General features: G+C 42.5%; 1 pseudogene; it reads left to right on the top strand.

The window, feature by feature from the left end:
* Positions 1-2,235: 2,235 nt before the first annotated feature.
* LOC147436856 (uncharacterized) overlaps positions 2,236-11,135 on the top strand; it is a 90,089-nt pseudogene continuing 81,189 nt past the window's right edge.

Raw genomic sequence — 11,135 nt, 5'->3', positions numbered from 1 at the left:
CACACGATGGGCAAGATTCCTACGGGACACCAAAAGTACTATGCTAAACTAGCAAAAAGGTACTATGGTCCCTTCCAGATTCTTAGGCCAATCAATGAGATGGCCTATCAACTCAAGTTGCCCAATCATTGGCTCATACACACTGCTTTCCATATGAGCCTATTAAAGCCTTACAAAGGAGAGCCACCTCAAGAACCAACTACTGAAGACCCACCGGAGATCGAGGACCAAGAGGAGGTGCTGCAGCTCGAGTCCATTCTCCAACATGAAGACAAGGTACTAAGAGGCGGTAAGACTATCCGACGATATCTTATTAAGTTTAAGAATTATCCTTTTGAAGATGCTAGATGGATGCAAGGCATACAATTAAAGGATAACCTAAACCTTGTCAATGCTTACAATGCTTCCCAAGAGTAAGCAAATGTACAAAATGTTAAAAATGAACAAAGTTTTTGTCTTATAAGACTCTCTTTTTCTTTATTGTGCACAAAAATGAAGTAGTATGCATGCTTAGATCAAGTTTGTGGAGACGAAGTTTCCCAAACACCAAGTAGAGCTTGTCACTCTACTATGGAAGATTGATAGGACTAATGTGCAGACATGCTTGCGGCAGCCTCAGGCTCTCAAGCGCCAAATGGACTAGTCATCCATTGTGGAATGATGTCGTAGGGTAACATAGGGATCCTCTACCCGCTAAGAAAAGGACTCATGAATATGTTGTATCTTCTCTACACCATAGTCGAGGATGACTATGATTTCGAGAGAGAGTTAATGTCATAATAATCAATATCTAATTCTCCTAAATGATTTTCTCATGTTAAACCGATCATTTAATATGGGGAAGTGCCAGGGGAGAAAAAACTATAATATTGGTGAAGCTAGCAGACCAGCCACAGTAGGGATCCAAAGGGGGGGCCATCTGCAAAAGAGCCATGTGCAAGAATGGGCTAAAACGACCCTAAGGTTCAGCCCATTAAGACTTCCAAAATGCTAAGGTTCCAAAATTCAAAGGTTGTGTCCAAAGGTCAACCATGGGGGAATTGGATGCTTTGTGTGTGTGTCAAAAAAGTCCTTACAAATCCCTACTTAGGAGGGGGCGAGCCTTCCTTGTAGGGGATGAGAGAGAAAGCCACACACACACACAAGCTCCCTTTACACAAAGGGAATGAGGGACACATGTCAGCTCCCTAGGCTAGATGCCCACAAGGTGTACCCAATTCCTATTGGATGGCCTTGGAGGTAGACCAATGAGAATTAGGCTAGAGTAAATCTAGTTTAATTAATTTAAAAAACACTTAATAAAAGAACCAATGAGAATTAAGTCCTCTAGAAGACTATTGGAGAGTCTCCCAAGGGGTCCAATGAGCATTCAACAGCCCAATGGCTTGCCTGATTCCTATTGGCCAGGAGGCAAAGGGGTCCAATGAGAGTTTAGTTGAATTATTAAATTACCTAAAGCTCTCACAAAAGGGGAAAGGGGGACACATGTCAGAAGGCTATCACTTACGCTGCTTAATTGTCCTGGCTAGCCCTAGGGAGGTCCAATGAGAGGGTAGCATGAGCAAATAGCAAGAGGGGTCGACCAAGAGAGAGAGGGGGCTGATTTTTGCAAGGAATTATCACACACACACTCACACTATCTCATGTGTGAAGCAAAGAAGACTCTCTCTCCTTCTCAGGCTTTAATGGAGAGCTTATCACCTACTCCAAGCTTGTGAGAAGGGAGGCCTACACGAACAACTCTTGGCCTACATGAAATGCCCACTATGTTCATGCTAATTTTCGCTACACACATGTTTTTAGGCCATTGAATGTTACATTGGTATCAGAGCACAAGGTTTCTCTTTTCTTGCTCAAGAAGGGAGGTCCTCAAGCTAGCTATAAATGGTTGGTATAATTAATTGCCTGTGAGTAAGTATAATAGGGAATTTTCAGCCTTGCAGTGTGCCTGCCTTTGTGCAGTTAACGGGGCATCACTGTCGAGAACTATGGTCTTAATAGTGGAGTCCTACGGGGCTTGCCACGGCTTAACCACTATTGAGCTATTAGAAGCTTGACAGGAGCCGGTGCTATTTTGGTGTTGAACGACCCTCTCTTCTATTCCTTGCAATTAATGGTATTCGAGCCACGGGTATAGTAGCTTGAGTGCTTTTTCTAAAAGGGTAAAGAGGAGTAGCAACTAGGGCTTGAAGTTCCAATGTACACCTAAAAAGTTTACACCTAAAAGTTGTTAGAATGGCTGGCAATAGTAAAGAGAATGAAATTAATGTTGATAACTTTGATTTAGCTAATGAGCAAGCTACTAATGATGCTCCGATGCTTGTTAACTATCTTGTTTCTAGGCTTCAGCAAGCCATGGGCAATCCATCTCTCCAAAGTGAAGTGCAACGGCAGCTCCGTGCTCACGGGATTCTCCAAGCTCACCACCATGACGAGAGAACACCTAGTAAGCCTCCTTGTGAGACTTCCAAAAGAGGTCTCTCTCCGATTCAGGAAGAAGAAGAGAATCCATACGAAGGGCTCAAGAATTTACTTCTTGATAATGCATCTCCTCTTCCCAAAGGAGATCTCAAGAGCCTCCATCAAAGGAACGAGAAAGAAGTGAGTCTCCCGCCACCTCGGCGGAGATGGCTCCACGAAGACGACGGGCTAAACGCTCTCCATCACCACCAAAGCGGAGAAGACCATCGCACCCTTCTCCACACCATAATTCAAAGAGGGATGATAAAAAGCAAGAGAAGAAAAAGGCGAGAAAGAGGACACCCTCTTCTCCATCTTCTTCATCCTCTTCCTTTTATGAAAGTGACGGTGAAGACGAAGAAGATCAAGACAAGATCAAGACAAGAAAAAGGCAAGAAAGAGGTCACCCTCTTCTCCACCTTCTTCAAATTCTTCACCTTCTGAAGAAAGTGATGGTGCAGCCTTTGAACCATCAAATAGAAGAGGCCATAGCAAATCCTATGCCGCATGGAAGAGGTCGTCCAAGCTAAAGAAGTTCAAAGAGGGAGGGAAGAGCATCTCTTTCCTTACCTATGATGGCACCTTTGGTGCTACGGACAAAGTCTTGGCCTTTATCCAACAGTTTGATACGGCATTTGGAGATGAGGGCTTCACGGAGTCCTCTAAGCTACGCCATGTAGCTATGAAATTTCAAAAGTCCACCAGGCAATGGTGGTCTAGCCTATGAGCCAACGGTGAAGCTCCGCGAACATGGAAAGCTTTAAGCGCTTCCATTATGAAGCAGTTTTTGGCCACCGAGGCCAAAGACAAAGTACTCACCGAATGGCGAAGCTTAAAGCTCTCTCCCTATGAATCCATCCACAAATATGTAGACAAGTTTTGGGACCTACAACTCAAAGCAACTGTCTTCAAAAAGTTGGATTTTGGAGAGAAAAAGCAACAATTTTGTGCGGGCTTAACCGAAGAAATGGCGGAGTATGTCAACTCCCAAAGGCCACGTACCATATCGGTGGTAACACACCATACTATGGTGGCCTCTCGAATCAATTTCCAAACGGGGGCTAAAAGAAATAATAAGCCCACGAAAAACAAGGGTTCCAACGAGCCTAAGGGGAAGGACAATGTCCAAAAGTCTCCTAAGGGCAACTCCAACAAAGCTAAAGAGAAGGGAGTTTACAAAGGTAAAAACAAACTCTCTCCTGAGGAGCTTGAGCGTTATCGCAAGGATAACCGGTGTTTCAAGTGCGGCGAACAAGGGCATGCGTACCGTGCTTGTCCCCAAAAGAACAACCGCCAAGATCCTCCTAGAGTACCTTGGTTGAGATCCAAGAGGAGGAGACTCACCAAACTCATCACAAAGGATCTCCTCTATGCCATGCTTGGGGAAAGGTAAGAGAACATGATGCTTTTATTCTCTTTGACCCTGGTTCTACTCACAATTTTATATCTATAGAGTTGGCCATCAAGCTAGGCATACAAGCCTATGAGATGGGAGATGTTCTACCCGCAGACAGTGCTTTCAAGGGGCAATAAGCTTCAGTCACTCCCTTAATCGGGAAATTGAGGCTTCATGTCCAAAGCTATGTGGACAAAGAGGACTTCTTTATCTCTCCTCTCAAGCATGAGGAGGTAATCCTAGGGGCACCATGGTTTGATCGCCTTGCTGCCAATGTTAAATTCCATGAAAGGAGAATCTCCTTTAAGTTCAGGGAAAAAGACACGTATATAGATACTAAGGAAATGGGTAACACTATCCCCATTGTACATACACCAGCTTTCAACAAGTCAATAAAGAGCTCTATTTCCGTGTACATGATTTTTGTTAAAGATTCTCAAAATGAACCGAATGCTTTAGCAAAAGAAAATAAAAGCAACCAAAAGGAATTAGAGTTATCCAATTTTCTCAAGGGGTTTCAAGATGTTTTTATTGACGACATCCCTTGTGAGCTACCTCCTAAACGAGGTAATGATGACCATGCAATTGAACTTCTTCCAGGAAGTTCACCGCCTAACAAAACTCCTTACAGAGTTTCTCAAGCTCAACAAGAGGAGATTATGCAGCAAGTGCACGAGGTAGTTGAGAATGGCATGGTTAGACCTAGCTCATCTCCATTTTTCTCACCTGTGCTATTAGTGCAAAAGAGAGACGACACATATCGTATGTGTGTCGACTCTAGAGCACAAAATATGATCACTATCAAGAAGAGGTTTTCCATTCCATGGGTAAAAGACCTATTTGATAAGCTACAAGGATCGACCTACTTTAGTAGGATTGACCTAAAAAGTGGCTATCATCAAATAAGGATAGTTGATCAAGACATTGTAAAGACCGCATTTCGCACCACATTTGGTCTTTACAAATACATTGTCATGCCTTTTGGCTTGACCAATGCACCACCCATATTCAACCGCTTGATGGAGAAGCTGTTGAGGCCTCATCGAACCTTCAGTGGAGTGTTCTTTGATGATATTATCATCTACTCTAATTCATCAGACGAACACAAGCAACACCTCCAGGTAATATTTCAAGTTTTAAGAGAGAATAAACTTTATGTTATGGATCCATCAAAGTTAGAGGTAATAAAAGGATGGCCTAAACCAAAGAATCTTCATGAACTAAGAAGCTTTATAGGTATGTGTGCATACTATAGACGCTTCATAGAAAAGTTCTCACAAATTGCGGGACCATTACATGACCTAACAAAGAAAAGCGTTAGGTATACATGGTCTGCTAAGGAGAACAATGCTTTCGAAAAGCTTAAAGAAAAGCTTATCTCTCAACCTGTGCTTACACTACCGGATCTCTCAAAACCATTTGAGGTCCAATGTGATGCTTGTGGTGATTGTCTTGGAGCTGTTTTGCTTCAAGAAGGGAATGCCATACGCTATGAAAGTCGAAGGCTCGACCTTGTTGAGCAAGCTCTAGGAATATATGAGAAAGAATTCCTTGCAGTTCTACATGCCTTAGACTCATGGAAGCACTATTTATTGGGGACTCCTTTCATTTTGCGAACGGATCACCAAAGTCTTAAATACTTCATGACGCAAGCTCATCGACAAAAAAATGAGGTGGGAAAATTTCCTTTCGCAATTTCATTTTCATATTGCTCACATTGCTGGCAAGCATAATCAAGTAGCTCATGGACTCTCAAGATGGCCGAGAGTGAATGCGGTTTCCATAGCAACTCACAATGATCTATCTTCAATGATAGATGAGTATGCTATTGATCCCGATTTTAGAGATGTGATTTCAGCCCTTGCATTAGGGAAGAAAGAAGAACCATTTACTTTACAAGATGGTTATCTTCTCTACGGCAATAGACTATGTGTTACTAACTCACTACGTGAGAAAGTAATGTATGAATCTCATGCTCCACCTTATGCGGGGCATAGAGGGATTCAGTCTACCTTAAAGGGAATTGAAACATATTTCTATTGGCCTACCATGAAAGTGAACATACAAGAGTATGTTTCTAAATGTGTGGTATGCTTTGCAAAAGACAAAATTTGATAGAGGGAAGCAACTTGGATTGCTTCAACCCTTGCCAATCCCTAATTCACCATGGGAGAGCATATCCATGGATTTTATCTTTGGATTGCCTAAGTCTATCTATGGGAATACGGGAATATGGATGATAGTAGACAGGTTCAGTAAAGAAGCACTAAATAGGATCACTATCAAGAATAGGTTTCCCATTCCACGGTTAAAAGACCTATTTGATAAGCTACAAGGATCGACCTACTTCAGTAGGATTGACCTAAAAAGTGGCTATCATCAAATAAGGATAGTTGATCAAGACATTGTAAAGACCGCATTTCGCACCATATTTGGTCTTTACAAATACATTGTCATGCCTTTTGGCTTGACCAATGCACCAGCCACATTCAACCGCTTGATGCAGAAGCTGTTCAGGCCTCATCGAACCTTCACTGGAGTATTCTTTGATGATATTATCATCTACTCTAATTCATCAGACGAACACAAGCAACACCTCCAGGTAATATTTCAAGTTTTAAGAGAGAGGCTATCACTTACGCTGCTTAATTGTCCTGGCTAGCCCTAGGGAGGTCCAATGAGAGGGTAGCATGAGCAAATAGCAAGAGGGGTCGACCAAGAGAGAGAGGGGGCTGATTTTTGCAAGGAATTATCACACACACACTCACACTATCTCATGTGTGAAGCAAAGAAGACTCTCTCTCCTTCTCAAGCTTTAATGGAAAGCTTATCACCTACTCCAAGCTTGTGAGAAGGGAGGCCTACACGAACAACTCTTGGCCTACATGAAATGCCCACTATGTTCATGCTAATTTTCGCTACACACATGTTTTTAGGCCATTGAATGTTACATTGGTATCAGAGCACAAGGTTTCTCTTTTCTTGCTCAAGAAGGGAGGTCCTCAAGCTAGCTATAAATGGTTGGTATAATTAATTGCCTGTGACTAAGTAGAATAGGGAATTTTCAGCCTTGCAGTGTGCCTGCCTTCGTGCAGTTAACGGGGCATCACCATCGAGAACTATGGTCTTAATAGTGGAGTCCTACGGGGCTTGCCTACGGCTTAACCACTATTGAGCTATTAGAAGCTTGACAGGAGCCGGTGCTATTTTGGTGTTGAACGACCCTCTCTTCTATTCCTTGCAATTAATGGTATTCGAGCCACGGGTATAGTAGCTTGAGTGCTTTTTCTAAAAGGGTAAAGAGGAGTAGCAACTAGGGCTTGAAGTTCCAATGTACACCTAAAAAGTTTACACCTAAAAGTTGTTAGAATGGCTGGCAATAGTAAAGAGAATGAAATTAATGTTGATAACTTTGATTTAGCTAATGAGCAAGCTACTAATGATGCTCCGATGCTTGTTAACTATCTTGTTTCTAGGCTTCAACAAGCCATGGGCAATCCATCTCTCCAAAGTGAAGTGCAACGGCAGCTCCGTGCTCACGGGATTCTCCAAGCTCACCACCATGACGAGAGAACACCTAGTAAGCCTCCTTGTGAGACTTCCAAAAGAGGTCTCTCTCCGATTCAGGAAGAAGAAGAGAATCCATACGAAGGGCTCAAGAATTTCCTTCTTGATAATGCATCTCCTCTTCCCAAAGGAGATCTCAAGAGCCTCCATCGAAGGAACGAGAAAGAAGCGAGTCTCCCGCCACCTCGGCAGAGATGGCTCCACGAAGACGACGGGCTAAACGCTCTCCATCACCACCAAAGCGGAGAAGACTATCGCACCCTTCTCCACACCATAATTCAAAGAGGGATGATAAAAAGCAATAGAAGAAAAAGGCGAGAAAGAAGACACCATCTTCTCCATCTTCTTCATCCTCTTCCTTTTATGAAAGTGATGGTGAAGACGAAGAAGATCAAGACAAGATCAAGACAAGAAAAACGCAAGAAAGAGGTCACCCTCTTCTCCACCTTCTTCAAATTCTTCACCTTCTGAAGAAAGTGATGGTGCAACCTTTGAACCATCAAATAGAAGAGGCCATAGCAAATCCTATGCCGCATGGAAGAGGTCGTCCAAGCTAAAGAAGTTCAAAGAGGGAGGGAAGAGCATCTCTTTCCTTACCTATGATGGCACCTTTGGTGCTACGGACAAAGTCTTGGCCTTTATCCAACAGTTTGATACGACATTTGGAGATGAGGGCTTCACGGAGTCCTCTAAGCTACGCCATGTAGCTATGCAATTTCAAAAGTCCACCAGGCAATGGTGGTCTAGCCTATGAGCCAACGGTGAAGCTCCGCGAACATGGAAAGCTTTAAGCGCTTCCATTATGAAGCAGTTTTTGGCCACCGATGCCAAAGACAAAGTACTCACCGAATGGCGAAGCTTAAAGCTCTCTCCCTATGAATCCATCCACAAATATGTAGAAAATTTTTGGGACCTACAACTCAAAGCAACTGTCTTCAAAAAGTTGGATTTTGGAGAGAAAAAGCAACAATTTTGTGCGGGCTTAACCGAAGAAATGGCGGAGTATGTCAACTCCCAAAGGCCACGTACCATATCGGTGGTAACACACCATACTATGGTGGCCTCTCGAATCAATTTCCAAACGGGGGCTAAAAGAAATAATAAGCCCACGGAAAACAAGGGTTCCAACGAGCCTAAGGGGAAGGACAATGTCCAAAAGTCTCCTAAGGGCAACTCCAACAAAGCTAAAGAGAAGGGAGTTTACAAAGGTAAAAACAAACTCTCTCCTGAGGAGCTTGAGCGTTATCGCAAGGATAACCGGTGTTTCAAGTGCGGCGAACAAGGGCATGCGTACCGTGCTTGTCCCCAAAAGAACAACCGCCAAGATCCTCCTAGAGCTACCTTGGTTGAAATCCAAGAGGAGGAGACTCACCAAACTCATCACAAAGGATCTCCTCTATGCCATGCTTGGGGAAAGGTAAGAGAACATGATGCTTTTATTCTCTTTGACCCTGGTTCTACTCACAATTTTATATCTATAGAGTTGTCCATCAAGCTAGGCATACAAGCCTATGAGATGGGAGATGTTCTACCCGTAGACAGTGCTTTCAAGGGGAAATAAGCTTCAGTCACTCCCTTAATCGGGAAATTGAGGCTTCATGTCCAAAGCTATGTGGACAAAGAGGACTTCTTTATCTCTCCTCTCAAGCATGAGGAGGTAATCCTAGGGGCACCATGGTTTGATCGCCTTGCTGCTAATGTTAAATTCCCCGAAAGGAGAATCTTCTTTAAGTTCAAGGAAAAAGACACGTATATAGATACTAAGGAAACGGGTAACACTATCCCCACTGTACATACACCAACTTTCAACAAGTCAATAAAGAGCTCTATTTCCGTGTACATGATTTTTGTTAAAGATTCTCAAAATGAAACTAATGCTTTAGCAAAAGAAAATAAAAGCAACCAAAAGGAATTAGAGTTATCCAATTTTCTCAAGGGGTTTCAAGATGTTTTTATTGACGACATCCCTTGTGAGCTACCTCCTAAACGAGGTAATGATGACCATGCAATTGAACTTCTTCCAGGAAGTTCACCGCCTAACAAACCTTTTTATAGAGTTTCTCAAGCTCAACAAGAGGAGATTATGCGGCAAGTGCATGAGTTAGTTGAGAAGGGCATGGTTAGACCTAGCTCATCTCCATTTTTCTCACCTGTGCTATTAGTGAAAAAGAGAGACGGCACATATCATATGTGTGTCGACTCTAGAGCACTAAATAGGATCACTATCAAGAATAGGTTTCCCATTCCACGGCTAAAAGACCTATTTGATAAGCTACAAGGATCGACCTACTTCAGTAGGATTGACCTAAAAAGTGGCTATCATCAAATAAGGATAGTTGATCAAGACATTGTAAAGACCGCATTTCGCACCACATTTGGTCTTTACAAATACATTGTCATGCCTTTTGGCTTGACCAATGCACCAGCCACATTCAACCGCTTGATGCAGAAGCTGTTCAGGCCTCATCGAACCTTCACTGGAGTATTCTTTGATGATATTATCATCTACTCTAATTCATCAGACGAGCACAAGCAACACCTCCAGGTAATATTTCAAGTTTTAAGAGAGAATAAACTTTATGTTATGGATCCATCAAAGTTAGAGGTAATAAAAGGATGGCCTAAACCAAAGAATCTTCATGAACTAAGAAGCTTTATAGGTATGTGTGCATACTATAGACGCTTCATAGAAAAGTTCTCACAAATTGCGGGACCATTACATGACCTAACAAAGAAAAGCGTTAGGTATACTTGGTCTGCTAAGGAGAACAATGCTTTCGAAAAGCTTAAAGAAAAGCTTATCTCTCAACCTGTGCTTACACTACCGGATCTCTCAAAACCATTTGAGGTCCAATGTGATGCTTGTGGTGATTGTCTTGGAGCTGTTTTGCTTCAAGAAGGGAATGCCATAGGCTATGAAAGTCGAAGGCTCGACCTTGTTGAGCAAGCTCTAGGAATATATGAGAAAGAATTCCTTGCAGTTCTACATGCCTTAGACTCATGGAAGCACTATTTATTGGGGACTCCTTTCATTTTGCGAACGGATCACCAAAGTCTTAAGTACTTCATGACGCAAGCTCTCCGAAAAACAAATAAGGTGGTCAAATTTCCTTTCGCAATTTCATTTTCATATTGCTCACATTGCTGGCAAGCATAATCAAGTAGCTGATGCACTCTCAAGACGGCCGAGAGTGAATGCGGTTTCCATAGCAACTCACAATGATCTATCTTCAATGATAGATGAGTATGATATTGATCCCGATTTTAGAGATGTGATTTCAGCCCTTGCATTAGGGAAGAAAGAAGAACCATTTACTTTACAAGATGGTTATCTTCTCTACGGCAATAGACTATGTGTTACTAACTCACTACGTGAGAAAGTAATGTATAAATCTCATGCTCCACCTTATGCGGGGCATAGAGGGATTCAGTCTACCTTAAAGGGAATTGAAACATATTTCTATTGGCCTACCATGAAAGTGAACATACAAGAGTATGTTTCTAAATGTGTGGTATGCTTTGCAAAAGACAAAATTTGATAGAGGGAAGCAACTTGGATTGCTTCAACCCTTGCCAATCCCTAATTCACCATGGGAGAGCATATCCATGGATTTTATGTTTGGATTGCCTAAGTCTATCCATGGGAATACGGGAATATGGATGATAGTAGACAGGTTCAGTAAAGAAGCTCATTTTATACTTGTCAAAAAGA

The sequence above is a fragment of the Adiantum capillus-veneris genome, chromosome 17, assembly GCF_014529385.1.
Source record: "Adiantum capillus-veneris isolate H3 chromosome 17, ASM1452938v2, whole genome shotgun sequence".
Classification (NCBI taxonomy): domain Eukaryota; kingdom Viridiplantae; phylum Streptophyta; class Polypodiopsida; order Polypodiales; family Pteridaceae; genus Adiantum; species Adiantum capillus-veneris.
This window is presented reverse-complemented; position numbering and strand designations above follow the sequence as displayed.